Below are 15,684 nucleotides of genomic sequence, written 5' to 3'. Positions count from 1 at the left end.
GTCTAGAGCTTGAAAATTTGGGGTATTACAGTTTGTTTTATTTTGGAGTACATTTAGTATCGGAAGGACAAGGATTGTAGATATTCATGTCCCAGAGCTACGTTGCCATCATAGGTACTATTTTGCTTAGAAGTCCACATTAGCTATGCCTTTATATCCTTTTCTCACATGATTTATGTCGGTTAGAATAGTCTCTCACTATAAAATAGATTTGGAAAACAAGTACATCTGACTCACTAAAACATTACTTTATGATATATTGTGATATTAGTAGCTATCTCAAGTTCATCAGTTTCACTTATGATTTATTATAAGTCATTTACATTTTCAACATTTTTTCAATTTTATCATTACAGTTTAGACTTAGTATTATACACGACCCTTCATTCAGTTGTATTTGCATAAACTCATGACTTTTCAGGTTATCTTTTCATATCGATGTTTCTATGTATACCTATTCATCTTAGACAGGGTCATTGTACTTAAGTCCAGTTTTACATCTCAGTATAGTATTTCAATATTTACCAAAATATTTTATATTTGCACATCTCACATGCTTATTTCATTCGAAGTACTGATCACATACCTTTTCTTGTGTTGATCATATCATGATATAGGTTCGGACGCTCATCACTAGTCCAGTGATTGATACTTTCCAGTGCCATCTCAGCAGTTGATATTGGTGAGTCTTAATCATCCGAGGACTAGGGTCTTTATATTATTTCTATATTTTCTTCTTTTTTACAGTTGTTTAGAGTTAGCTGGGAGCTTTTTCCAACAGCTCGTTAGTTAGTAAAGGCTTTCAAACGAACAATTAGATATTTTAGCTTAATGGTTATGTCAGATATTTTTTATTTCTATATTTAGTATTGGTATTGGTTTAGCTTCTTCTATCACAAGTTCAGTTTTAGTTTTCATTCAGTATATTTCAGCTATAATTAACATTTTTAGGGTCATGCTAGACCATGGGTTAGCTTGAGATCACTTGCGGCTCAAAGTACCATGGTACGACAAAGGTATTATCTCGGATCGTGACACTTAATAATAGTAAAAAAAAACAAGAACATAGATTAATATAAATCATACCTTACTTTTATTATTGAAAGTTTGAATGAATGTTGAAGACTTATTATAGATCTATCCATTATTATAAAAGTTATTGGATATCAATGGTATCAAAGTGTACCTCATCATGAGGGTGATGAAAGTGCAACAAAATATCTTAAAGTTGAATATGGTTCGTAAAATATCTGACTTACTAGTAATCTCTCATTTCCGTCATCAAAAGACTTTAATAACTATAACACGCCAGAAACGGAGAGTTGAAGTGGTTAGATCTATACCCCAAAATAGTCCCAGTACAGGAGCCTATGGCTCCATTTAAGAACTAAGAAAGCAATAAAGTTGGATAACAAAACTAAGACTAAACTAATTATGAGAAAATTTATCGACTTTGTACAATTGAAACCTAACAGTCTATCTATAATGTTCGAAAGTTAGAATCCTAAATAATTAACTTTTACCACCGAATAATATGTGCCTCAGTCGAAAGAGAAGCAAGCGAGGTGAGTAAAGAATTTATGTTATTGAGAAAACATTGAGATTTTTAAAAATGTGTCCACAACAAGCTTAGTATAACTCCATGTACACAATTTTCTCTTATTTTAGAAGAATATTTGAAATACGTCATTCGCACTAATTAAAAAGAATCCTACTTTTTTTTTAAAAAAAGATTTAAGTGACGGAGGAGTAGTTTATGGTCAAACACTACTTACTTGAAAGTGTGCAAGTGAAACACTTGCCAATGGAGTAATGTGACAACTCTACAAGTACCGCAATATTTTCTCTTTTTCTTAACCATTTTTTTTCCTCTTTTCATCTTTATGTGTCCACGGTGATTTGATACAAATCTTAAAAACTAATAAATAATAGATAATATTACTATCTCATTTTGTTGAATATACTTGCTCCTCAAAATTTTTATGACACTCTTTCACTTTTAATCCATCTAAAACAGAATGTTATGTTATTATAATTAATGACTTTAAAATATTTCTTTGTACCCTTAATAAAATAATTTACAACCACACAAATATATAAAAATTATTTTGGACTATCAATTTTAAAAGTATTCTTTTTTTTCTTAAAGTGACATCAAGTCAAATAAAGCCACATAAAATGAGACCGATGAGTAATAGATTTAATGATTTAGAAATGTATGAAAAAAGTCATTATTTTCATCCTAAACTATACCTAAAAAGTCGAAAACACACCTAAATTATTAAAGTAACCTAATACACACTAGGACTGTTCAAAATCGAACAACAACTGATAAGCCAATCATAAAATTGACTTATTGAATTGACTTATTGGCTTATTGAAATTGGGTTATCGAATTAACGATTGAGAAACTTATTAAAATTTTATAGTTAGCGGTTCATCGGTGCGGAAGTGGAATACTCAATTTTCTTATTGGATAAATCGTTAACCCATTAAGAACTATTATAATTAATTTTTACCATTAGCTATATACTTTAAAGTATCTATTATTAACCCTAAAGCTCCATTTAATATTCTACCGCTCGTTGAAATTGATCAAACCAAAACGTTGCTCCTTAAAGATCTAACCAAAATAAGTTATTTTACTCTCTATTTTGGACTTCCGATTATGGCAAGAGAGCTGCATATTTTATTAGCTAACTCACAAGCATAATAGTTATATGACCTGATATGATTTGTGAATTAAATTTTTTACTGATCTGCTAGTTCGTTAGTCTATAGTTTGGACCATATAAGACTAGTCTTCACTTCTAACATATAAATATATATACTTATAGTATATTTTGGTTAATATTTGTTAAATGGTTAAGCCAATACACCGCCTATTAATCATTCGATAATTACTAATTCGAACCGAACCAACCGATATCTTATCGGTTGGCTAGTGGATTAGTATATTTAAAAGTCGATATCCAATAAGTTGAACCATTAAACATATTTATCCATTCAATCCGTCCGGTAAGCAGTCCTAATACACACCTAAACTACTTAAAAATGAATCTTTTTACCCCCTAAATCTGACGTGAAAAAAATATAATTATTTAAATAAAAAAAAGCGCATCTAAATAAAAAATTAACACACAAAAAAAATTAAAAATTAAAATATTTCCCTTCCCAGACCCCAGTATCGCTCCTCCCCCACCCCCAAACCATCTTTTTTTTCATCACCCCCATCTTCAGACTCCAACCCCACCCCAACCAACATATCTTCTTCATTATCCCCACCCCAAACTCCAACCTCACCCCCAAATAATACAATTTCTTCACACCCTATTCCCCACTCCCATCGAAACGACGTCAATTTCACCTACCACCACTAATTTTCCTCACAATATCATTGATTAATCATCTAACCTACCACCATTAATGTTCTAAATAATAAATTTTTAATTTTTAATTTTTATTTTTTTGGTAGATTTATTCCACATATCTCTTTCTTCATTTTAAAAGAAAAGATTTCTTGCTTTTTTCTCACTGAAAAATCAATAAAGAAAAAGAGAAGTTTATTTTTTTTTTTTAAAAGACGATAGGTTATGAATGAAGAACATGGTTAGAAGAAATTGATTGTTATGATAAGTTTGTTGGTGGGATAAAGTTTATGGTGGTGATTAATTGATGGTACAACTATGATGATACACCATAATAATGGAGGTTTTGGACATTGAAGAAAAAGAAAAATGTTTAAATCAAAAAGAAAAAAGAAAAATTTATGAAAATAATAAATTCATTATTTTTTCGTATTATGCTGACGTGGCGTTGATGTGACAGGCGCGTGTGAAACACCGCACCACATGCAAGTGGTATAATGCTTTACAGAGTGTAGAAAAATTCACTTTTATATAGTATAGGTGTGTGATAGGTATGTCTTCGACTTTACAAGTATAATTTAGGATGAAAATGATGACTTTTTTAAATAATGAATAGTTTTTAATAGTAAATTTAAAATGAAAATAAAATAATAAATGAATTTTTCAAATTGCAGAATTATTATTGAAAATTTATTTTAATATATTATACAATACAACTATTATTGGATATTCCCTCCGTTTAAAAAAGAATGACCTACTTTACTTTTTAGTTCGTTTAAAAAAAATATTCCCTTTCCTTTTTTTTAGCAACTTTTTAATTTCAACTTTCCACCTGATATGTTTAAAAGGACATAAGATTGAAGGACATTATATCTTTAATTTAACACCATAAGATTTAAAAATATTTTTTATTTTTTTAAATTTCATGCAAGTACATTCTTTTATCAAACCGAGAGAGTAATTCCTCTGTTTTAAAATAGTTGATCCTTTTTAACTTGACACTTTTCTTAAAAAAATATTTATTAGGGGTTTATTTTATCAAATTAGTCTTATTAATTGTGTTTTAAAAATATAAATTTAAGTAAATATATTTTATTTAGTCATTTAATATTGAGAATAATATTAAAAGAATATAATAAAATATTTTTTATTTCATTAAAAGAAAAAACTAAATTGAAATAAATATTTTTAAAAATAGTGCCAACTAAAACGAAAGAGGTACTATTTGTTTTCATTATACTCAACAACTAAAATGAAGTGTGAACTTTTTGTGGTAAAAGTTGACCAATCAAACAGCAAACCGAACACCAAAATTTGAGTGTGTATGTTCCCTCCGCAGGGTGAAGAGGTAGAGTAATACCACTTCCTCGGTACTAATAAAAGAGGATATACACAGAGTTCAACTACCTTCGAAGAAGCTTATGGTAACATGCAGAGGCTGTACAAAGCTAGCGGGGATGAATTCTTGGAGTTCCATAAGAGAGAAATTGGGATTTCTCAGCCCAGAAACTTCATTCGCCGAATCTCTGCTTCTGAGGTCTGATTTATTTATGCTCATTTATTGTCTTTATAGATGAGAGTTAGTGAATTCAGCTATATTTGCTTGATCAAAATAATTGAGAATATGGAACCCAATTTAAAGTGAGACCCCCCCCCCCCCCCTCCACCCCCCCCTTCTTTTTTTTTTTTATTTGTGATTATTCATGGTACCTGTGTTTGTGGACTATCGCAGGTTGCCTTATAGATTGTTCTACGATAGCTCTAGTTGAATTAGTTTGACTTGACATGGAGTATTAAGAAAGATAGAGTTTTGAAATTTGGTCTAAAATAAGTTTTGTATGACAAACTATTTATAGTGAATCGTGCATCAGACTGTCCGTTTTCTTCTTTGGGTTGCTATAACCAACCACCAGTTGCCAATGTAAAGGTTTAAGTTACAGAGAAGTAGTCTCCTTGTAAAATGAGTTGAATGCTACACATATATCTTGTTAATACCTACAAAAATTGTTGAACACCAAGCATCTGACCTACTAGTTTTTGCTTAGAAATATTTATATGACTCTTGTAATTTGGCCAGCACCAACAGGATTGTAGCCTGTTTTTCTATGTTGCCAAAGTGTGCTTAGTCTAGAAGCTCACCTGCATTTGTCTTGAAGTATGAGTATTTTTTCCATTGTCACCAAAATAAACTTCAAGTCTTTCAGCTAATACCAGCTACAACTTATTGATTGTATCATATAAATGATGGTCCTCAGATTCATCACCAGGTATGTACTGTTAATTTCCTTGTATCTATTTCTTCTTAATGATAGGAGTCTGATGCGAAGAATCTGAGGTGCATCCAATAAAGTGGAACAAACAGACAAATAACTATAGAAAACTGAGGCCTTCATGTTCCTTGAAATTTAGTGTTTCTTCTTGTTTAAGAAGTTTTCACATCAGTATAAGAAGGTAACAAAAATAAGGCCTTCATACTTGGTGATGGTTAAGTCTCAGTTGCATTTTAATTTGGTGTAAAATAATTTAACATTTCGATAATAATGTAATCCTACATCAGTCACTAAGTCAATCAATCAACTATCCCTAACCTCATCAGTCACTAAGTCAATCAATCAACTATCCCTAACCTCAAATTAGTTGTGTTGTCTAAATGAATGCTCAGTATCCATTTCCAGTCTACTATATTCTGACTGAGGGTAATAAATTTTAAGGTGTTTGAAATTCTTTTCTCTAGAATCTGGGAAACTGGTCCATTATGCAAAACCGCTGAAACTATTTTCTTTTCCATCTTTGGGGCAGGTTACAGTGAAGCGGCTGGATTTGTATGGGAAGTTAAATGGTCATGAGGGATGTGTCAACACAATTGAATTCAATGCCACTGGTGATGTTCTTGTCTCAGGTTCCGATGACAGACGAGTAATACTATGGGACTGGGCAACAAGGAAATCAAAATTGTCTTATCAGGCTACATAGACAACATATTCCAGGCCAAGTTCATGCCCTTCACTGATGATCAGAAAGTAGTAACTGCTGCTGCTGATGGACAGGTGATGTTTTACCCATCTTGTGCACTTATACTATGTGAAATCTTAAAGATAATGCCAAAGTGTATGAGCAAACGTCCATGTGTAAGTTCGAAATATGCTGTAGTAGATATGGCTTCTGCTTACCGGACCAGTATTCTATTGTAATTTTATCATGATCCCAATCATTATCAAACAAGAAGAACTGTCAAATGATGATAATATTAGTGGCCTATTGTCACGACCCAAAAACCAAGGGTCATGATGGCACTTGTCGTGACAAGCCTTGACAAGTAAGCCTATCACCCAAACTGATATGAAATGAGAAATCAATACCAAAACCCAAGGCAAGACTTTTGGAGCGAAGCCAAACCACACAAACATGATAATAGCAGAAATATAATCAAAGATACCAAACCAAAACCCAAAACCTGGTGTCACAATGTAAGAACCAACTAATACAACTCGAAGTCAAAATATACATAGGATATCTAGAAAGGAACAACTCTGTCTATGAATACAAATAAGACATAGCCTAGATAAGAAAAGGTAGTAGTCAACTCCGGATGCATGAATCAACCGCAATCTTGAATAAACTCCAAGTACCGCCTGAATCAACTGCCGTGCAACGCACTTTTACCTGGATCTGCACCGAAAGGCGTAGTAGGGATAAGTACGGTCCACTTGTACTCAGTAGGTATCATAGGTCGACTGAATAAAGTAGAAAATAAAACATATAAACACAAACTATGGGCACGTTACCTGTAATCAGTAAATGTCCCAAACGTTAGCCTACACCATCTCTACTAACAGTTATACTATATACACATATAACAAATACTGATACACGAAGAAAACACAGATATACACACCAAGTACAAATAGGGGAAAGAAGTACAAATAGACAGATATCATATTAAGAACAGAAATACAACACAAAATAAACACAATATATATGGAATGAAATGAAGATGATGATGATGACAATGATGATGCACAAGGTCATCACACAGCCTCCGTATACACCTACCGAGCTGTGCTCCCGAGGTAGGACCCATGGGGTTTCGTGAACCCATATACAACCAATATCCAATATCAATATCCATAACTCCTCTCTGGCACATACATCGGTAGAGGGTTTTTAAAGATGTCACATTTTCTGTAGAAAAATCCATTGTTTCCAGTATTTCCATGGTAGTACCAATGTTTCATGAATGAGTATTATATGAGGATGTAATGCTCACAGCTAACCAAAATGAGAATTTCCAATACACAACCAATATACCAACCATGTGAGCCAAAAATGCACTCAAGTCAACAAACCATTCATGATCCAATATAATTCAGAAACCATCAAGTGAAATATGCAAGTAAAAGGTCATTGATATCACATAAATTGTACAACCAAAAAGAGTACAACCAAACATACATATATCAATATCAGGCCAACATTGTATATAAAACCCCACACGGTCACACATAGCAAATAATGTTACAAAACCACCAAATATTATCCACATAGGCCCCAACAGGCAGATAAATCACCTAAACACATTTTTTATGATACAATCCTATACTCGTACATGCTTTTACAGTATTGTTAACTACCCAATCCAGTTTGACGAAAGTTAAGCCATAACCTACTTCGAATGCCGAAAATCAATCCAAAAAGCCTTCGATTCGGAGCTTTTCCCTCATGAATGGTCTTAGAATCAACTTAAACATACAAATACAGAATCTATGCGTCAAAAGAAAGCCAACGATACCCAAATTGCCTATTTTTGAGTTGGGGTCAAATCTCGAAATGGGTTTTTCAAAAAAGAAGGGTAAAATCATAATTTTATCTTAGAAACATGTTCCCCATACTCATAGAAGTCTACATATGAAAACCCATGCGAAAACGAGTTAAAAACGAGGTTCAAATCAAAGAAAAATCATTTTCAAGCTTTACCGACAAAACCCCCAAAACCCCCAAAACCCATTTTAAAAATCAAGAATTTGAAGTTGTTTTGAAGTTTAAATCGAGAGAAAAGTGATATTTATTAGATTAGAAGCTTACCCATGGAAAAAATCTCAAAAACCCTTTTGGAATCGTCCAAATCCGAACTCCCAAGCCCCAAAAATGATGGAAATGGGGTTTTGATTCTCAACTTGAGTGGAAATCATGAAAAATAAAATAGAAATTCTTGGGAAATGGGGAAAATAGAGTTCTAAACTGATAGACAATGATCCGAAGAGATAAACGCATCGAAAATCGTCAAAATCAGAGCTTCCTAGCTCCCAAAATGTCAAATACGAATTTGGGTCTTATACTTATCGATGGTCGCTTAAGCAATACTTTCATTGCTTAAGAGACCTGGTCAAAGGGTCAAAATGCCGCTTAAGCAGCCAAATTTTCGCTTAAGCAACCGGTCAAACGGTCAAAGGTTCGCTTTCGCGAACACACCAGCACCAACAATGTCAAAAACTTGTTTTTGACCCTCGGAACTTATTCGGAACCCTATACATGATCCAATAGTGAAATTTGCCTACTGGATCCAATGGAATCATCAAATTTACGAAAAAAAGGTTATGATCACTAAATTGACCCCTGGAACCCTATTTACACTATTTCCGAACTAAGGGTGGAAATGGAATCTAAAGGCCACGAAATTGAACCAATGCCGCTACTAATCTAAATTCGACTTTTTGGACCCAATGGTAATATTAGATTTTTGAGAAAACATCATTTTCACAAAATTGACCCCCGAGACCTAATTTCACAACTTTCCGAACGGAGGGGCTAAATGGGAAATAAAAGTCGTAAAACCACTCAACAATGTTACTAATCTAAAATCGACGTTTCAAATTTGCTAGCGTAGGCCGTTTTGCCATCCGACGCACAGATCAAAAGATGTTGACCAAAGTCAACTAATAAGCCTTTAAGACCATCAAAAACCACAATCACGCACAAAGCGCACCAAAATGCGTTGGAAACCATGCCAATCATCCCCACACCCCTGAATTACCACAGTGCAACTACAAAAAGGGGTAAAATGATCAAATCACAGAAATAAATATTTCACACAAATCACCAAAAAATCAGGTCATTATATCATCCCCACTAAGAATCTAGTTCATCCTCGAACTAAAGGCAATATAAATATCAGAATTAGCGAAAAGCTGCGATAACTACACATATTAGACTCAACCTCCCAAGTAGACTTATCTACAAGTCAATGTCTCCACTGAACCTTAATCACATGAATATCTCTAGAACGCAACCGTCTAACATTCCTGGCTAAAATGGAGACGGGCTTCTCAACAAAAGACAACCTCTCATCTAATTGGACTGAATCCCAACGAATGACATAAGACTCATTCGGAATGTAACGCCGAAGTATGGAAATATAAAAAAATGGATGAACTACTAATAAATCTGGGGTAATTCCAACTCATAAGCCACACCTCCGAAAGGCCAAAGAATCTCAAAAGGTGTAATATACCTGGGGCTAAGCCTGCCCCTCTTGTCAAACCTCATCATGCCATTCATGGGCGACATTCGAAGGAAGACACGATCACCAATGCTAAATCTCAAGGCACGAAGTCTACGATCCACATAACACTTCTGCCTATTCTGAGCTGCTCTAAATCTATCCTGAATGACCCTAATTCTGTCCAACGACTCACGAAGCAAGTCTGTACCTCGGGGTCTAATCTCAAAAACCTTAAACCAACCAATTGGATAGCGACAACGCCTCGAAAGGAGCCATCTCAATACTAGAATGGTAGCTATTATTATACGTAAACTCCGCCAAAGCTAGATGCTGCTCCCACTGACCACCAAAGTTCATCACACAAGCGCGGAGCATATCCTCCAAAACTTGAATAGTTCGCTTCGATTGACCTTCGGTCCAGAGGTGAAAGCTGTGCTAAGATTAACTCGGGTACCCAGCTCCTCCTGAAAAGTCTTCCAAAAGTGAGATGTGAACACTGAACCTCGATCTGAGATAATAGACACTGGTATACCATGAAGACGAACTATTTCACGAATATAGATACGGGCCAATCTCTCAGCACTAAAAGAAACTTGAATCAGAATGAAATGAGTAGATTTCGTCAATCGATCCATGATGACCCAAACACTATTAGAACCACGAGAAGTACGAGGCAACCTAGTCACGAAGTCCATAGTGATCCGTTCCCATTTCCACTCGAGGCAACATAGTAACCCACACCCATGCCCATATCGTGTCAACACGGGTGCGGCACCAAAAGTGAAGAGTCCGAGTAACTTAGGACTTCATACCACTACCTCAGACAAAATAGAGAGGCTGTTTTGGATAGACTCCCGGCTCAGGAAAAATAACAGTATAAGATAAACATAGAAACAACAAACAAAAAGGGATAACACACACAATAGAGAATAAAAGAAACAAGACACCCACAGAGAAATGCGATACACAAGCTATTCAGAAATCTCAAACATTACCAAAACATCACGAATAAAAAAACTACCGGGCATACGCATAACACGACCACTACAAGTACAATACAATAGTAAACCAAGCACACCTTCTTATTAGCCAAGACGCATTTCTTCCCACTAACCCTCTACCCTAATCCGCTCCCTCCATACCTTCTTATCTAGGGTAATGTCCTCTGGAAGCTGTAGGTGCTCCATGTCATGTTTAATCACCTCCCTATAATATTTTTTCAGCTTACCTCTACCCCTTCTGAAGCCATCCATAGCCAATCCCTCACACCTTCGTACTGGGGCATCCGTACACTGCCTCATCACACGCCCGAACCACCTCAACCGTAGTTCCTGCATCTTTTCATCTACCGAGGCCACTCCCACCTTTTCCCGAATACTCCCACTCCTAACCCTATCTCTCCTAGTAGGTCCACACATCCATCGCAACATCCTTATCTCCGCTCTATGCAACATAGTCGGTCGAACTACCACTCTGTAGAACTTTCATTTCAACTAAGGAGGCACCTTCTTATCGCACAAGACTCCTAAATTAAGCCTCCATTTCAACCACCCTATACCAATACGGTGTGTGACATCCTCGTCAATCTCTCCATTCCCCTTTCTCCTGAATCGTAGATCCATGATACTTGAAACTATCTCTCTTTAGAATGGTCTGGGAATCCAGCTCCATTACCACGCTAGCCTCGTGCGTCAAGTCACTGAACTTGCACTCCAAGTATTTCGTCTTGGTCCTGCTAAACCGAATCCCTTTAGCCTCTGGGTTTTGTCTCCAAACTTCCAATAAATCATTAACTTCTCCTCGGGTCTCGTCAAGTAGAACTACATCATTAGCAAATAACGTACACCAAGGTAACCCCCTGAATATGCTGCGTCAAAACATCCATCCCCAAGGCTAATAAAAACGGACTAAGCGTCAATCCAACCCTATCAAAACAAGAAAGTGCTTTGAATCTCCTCCCACCGTCTTCACACAAGTCTTCGCCCCGTCGTACATGTCCTGGATCAACCTAGTGTACGCCACAGGAATACCTCTAGCCTCCAAGAACCTCCACAGAACCTCCTTGGGACCTTTGTCTTACGCCTTCTCAAGATCGATATACACCACCATATATAAACTATTATCTAATAACAATCATCTCCTTCACTTGTCCGTTCTTCTCCTCAATGCCGAAGGAATGTGTGCCCAACACTTCAAGGATTTAGGAGTTCGTACTCATTGCAAGTGAACTTGCGAGATCACCAAATTATATGGCAGCAGTGAATTATTGGATAAAGTAATGCTCATACCAAACATATTCTTCTTATTTTCCTGGTATAAAATAACCACATGTTTAAGATAGCACGGATGTACATCCAAACAATGTTGCTGTATAGGTAGATATAGTTTAGGCCTGCTGGAGTTGCTTAATTCGTAATTTGAGGATGACTAAGGTAGAATAACTCCTGACACCTATGGGCTTATTTATTAATCTTCTCTGATTTCTGCCATAGCAAACACTGATTTTCCCACTGCAGGTCAGGCTTGGTCTATTGATGAAGAATGGTCAAGTAGAAACTAAAAGGCTAGGTAGGCACCAAGGTCGTGTACATAATCTTGCTGTGGAACCAGGGAGCCCCTACATATTCTTTAGCTGCAGTGAAGATGGTTTTGTTCAACACGTAGGTTGTCACGCGCTGTTTTACCTGTAAAAAATTCTCTTCTTCAGGTGCTTTGCTATAACTTGCAATTGTTCTGCAGTATGACCTGCGAAGCAATTCTGCCACAAAGATATTCTGCTGCTCATCTTTCATGGAAAACAATAAGCGATCTTCTAGCAGCGTTAGGTTGAACTCCATTGTGATAGATCCAAGAAATCCTAATTATTTTGCTGTTGGAGGTTCTGATGAATATGCACGTGTATATGACATTAGAATGTACCAAATGGAAGCTTCGCATAATTCAGATAGGCCTGTCAACACATTTTGCCCCCTTCACCTAATTGAAACACATGACATTCACATTACAGCATTGGCTTACTCGAGCTCTAGTGAGCTGCTGGTCTCATATAATGACGAACTGATATATTTGTTTCAGAAGAACATGGGATTGGGCCCATCTCCCCTGTCTTCACAAGGTGAAGATGCAGAGAAACTGGTTGAGCCACAAGTTTATTCTGGGCATAGGAATTCGAGAACTATTAAAGGAGTGAGTTTCTTTGGTCCTAGTGATGAATATGTTTTGAGTGGGTCTGATTGTGGTCATATATTTATCTGGAAGAAAAAGGGCGCTGAGCTTGTTAGGATGATGGTTGGTGATAGGCATATAGTAAATCAGCTTGCGCCCCATCCCTATATTCCTGTTCTTGCAACATGTGGAATAGAAAAGACCATAAAGCTTTGGACCCCGTCATCGAATAATGTTACTTCATTGCCTCGTGATGTCCAAAAGGTGCATATCTTAGCAGCTCTCTTAAAAACTATTCATGTTGAGATTCAAAATCACAGGTGGTTCATAATCTAGTATTGATTTTTTTTTGCTACTGCACTGTCTTTCTGTGAGCAGATAATGGAAGCTAACAAGCGAGGTCGAGAGGACCATTCACGGACTACACTGACCCCAGACGTAATAATGCATGTTCTACGTATGCATAGGAGGCAACTGCGGGCTTATGTTGAGAGAAGACACAACAGAGATGACATCGAGAGTGATGAAGATGATGGGGGAGAGGCGTATGTTTTAGGAATTTCAGATGGTGATACTGAGGGTGCCTCTGAATGCAGCATTAGCTAGTCATATGTATCTAATGCGGGAACAACGATTGTTATCGTCTTAAGAGTCCACTTCTGTATCATTACTGGTTCACAATCGTTTGGTGCACCTTAAAGCTGTAGTGCATCACATGTTCAGTTAACATCTAAGTTTGAGAGTTTGCTAGCTGCCTGTTTCCAATGTCAATAAATAATCAGTTAGTCATCTTCACTTGACCAAAATTCAAGGTTTAGCATCTGCAAATTTTCTCATTTCTTGATTACTGCAGCCTTCTCAAAAAAAAGGTTGCTGCAGGGGAATGGCTTCATTTGAAACTTGGAAGATTGCTTATGCTCTAGAATCTGTCCATTTGGTGGTAAATATACTGTTCTGTTGCGATTTGAAGGTGAGTATATGGGTAGAATTTCATTTAATGCTGTTTGTAAAACTATCAAGCCTCCCTTGGAAGATGAAATACTTGAAAAATTTTTAGACCACTATAAGCAGTTATGTTATACATTTGCTATCACTGGACAACTATCTGTGGTTCCAAATTTGCTGAACACAGCTTCACAAAATGAGAAACAATTATCCAATTCGAGCTTTTTAAGATTCTTATATTAAACTACCTAAATATTTGCCTTTAGCTGATCACCCAGATCAATGTCTTCCTTTACCTGCCTGATTAAGTTATCTACAAGATTCATCCTAGGAAGGTAGTCAACGAGTAAGTTTATTCTACTTATATGTTGTGCCATAGTTCCTTGGAATAATATCATTATTGGAAATATATACAGCAAGAATGAAGGTCCATTTGCAGATATGATGCATCACCATATTCTAATGCACGTAGAAGATATTGTTGTTTGAAATAGTAGAACTGAGGATCAGTTGTCACAATTGACCTTCCCATGCTGTCCTGAACTGCATGTAATTTAATTCCAACTAGAGCAAATTCTCTTAACTAATCTTAGTAATTCTATTTGTATGGAGTTTGATGAGAGTACTTATTTCTGTGTCATATAGGGTCTTTTAAACCTTTGATGTCCCAACATCCAAAGTTCATTATCTAACATCTTTAGTTCCCTTTGTTCTCTTCGTTCCTTCATAGTGAGATGACTCAGCTGATTCAAGATCTTGAGAACAATCTATATAGATGCTACAATTCCTTCTTTGCTTCCTTGGCCTAAGTTTGCTTTATACCGTCAAAAATTGTTTCACGCTTTAATAGATGACAATGGTGACATTTTTCTTGGTAACACTTAATAGTCATTCTTCTGTTTCTCAAATGGTATTATTAACTGAAATACTAGTTTAGGAGACTTGAGGATTTTTCTTTGGCGGAAACAAATTTGTAGCAATCATGACTCGTGTTACAGATCGTCGAAAATCCTGGCGAAGTATATGAATTTCCTTTGTCTATAGCCTAAAACTCCATGAATTCTTTTGGATAGCTAACCTGCAAGCTAGGGTGAAAAAAGCTGCATGTATATTCATACTTAGAGGAAGGGTTTAGGAGAACATACTAATGGATTAATGGGGCTAATTTGCACTTGGCAGTGGCGGAGTCCGAATTTTCATTGAGGGGGTTCAGAAGTAAACATACGGACTAGTCGAAGGGGGTTCAACATCTATTATATATACATAAAAATATTTTTGACCGTGTAAAAATAGTATAATTTCTCGTCGAAGGAGGTTCAGATGAACCCCCTGATTACAAGGTGGATGCGCCACTAGCACTTGGAGGGACCCGATCCAATAGCTATTTTCAACAGACATGCAACCCATGAACGGGTGATAATACATCAATCTCCACATAATAAGCTCGATAAATTTCTTCCTGTTCTAGCACTAAGTAATCAGCAAAAAAGCGTGATGAACTATACGAATTCACCACCAGCAAGGGACCAGGTCCCTAATGAAGTTAGACTACAGCGATAAAGAAGCTAAAACGAAATTTGCGGAAACAAAGTAACACAAGAGATTTTATGCGGAACCTCCTTTCTCAATGGAGGAAAGACTTCCCAAGCTTCACTATAATCAAGCAACCATTGATTACAGACTCAACCAGACTCAAGAAGGACTTAA

The 15,684-nt window shown here is 36.1% G+C and overlaps 1 pseudogene; it reads left to right on the top strand.

Annotated features, from left to right (window-relative positions):
* Nucleotides 1–4,635: 4,635 nt before the first annotated feature.
* On the top strand, nucleotides 4,636–14,190 carry LOC107873443 (annotated as a pseudogene).
* Nucleotides 14,191–15,684: the final 1,494 nt, after the last annotated feature.

This window comes from Capsicum annuum, chromosome 6, assembly GCF_002878395.1.
Source record: "Capsicum annuum cultivar UCD-10X-F1 chromosome 6, UCD10Xv1.1, whole genome shotgun sequence".
Classification (NCBI taxonomy): domain Eukaryota; kingdom Viridiplantae; phylum Streptophyta; class Magnoliopsida; order Solanales; family Solanaceae; genus Capsicum; species Capsicum annuum.
The sequence above is the reverse complement of the archived record's forward strand: the minus strand, read 5'-3'. Positions and strand labels throughout refer to the sequence as shown.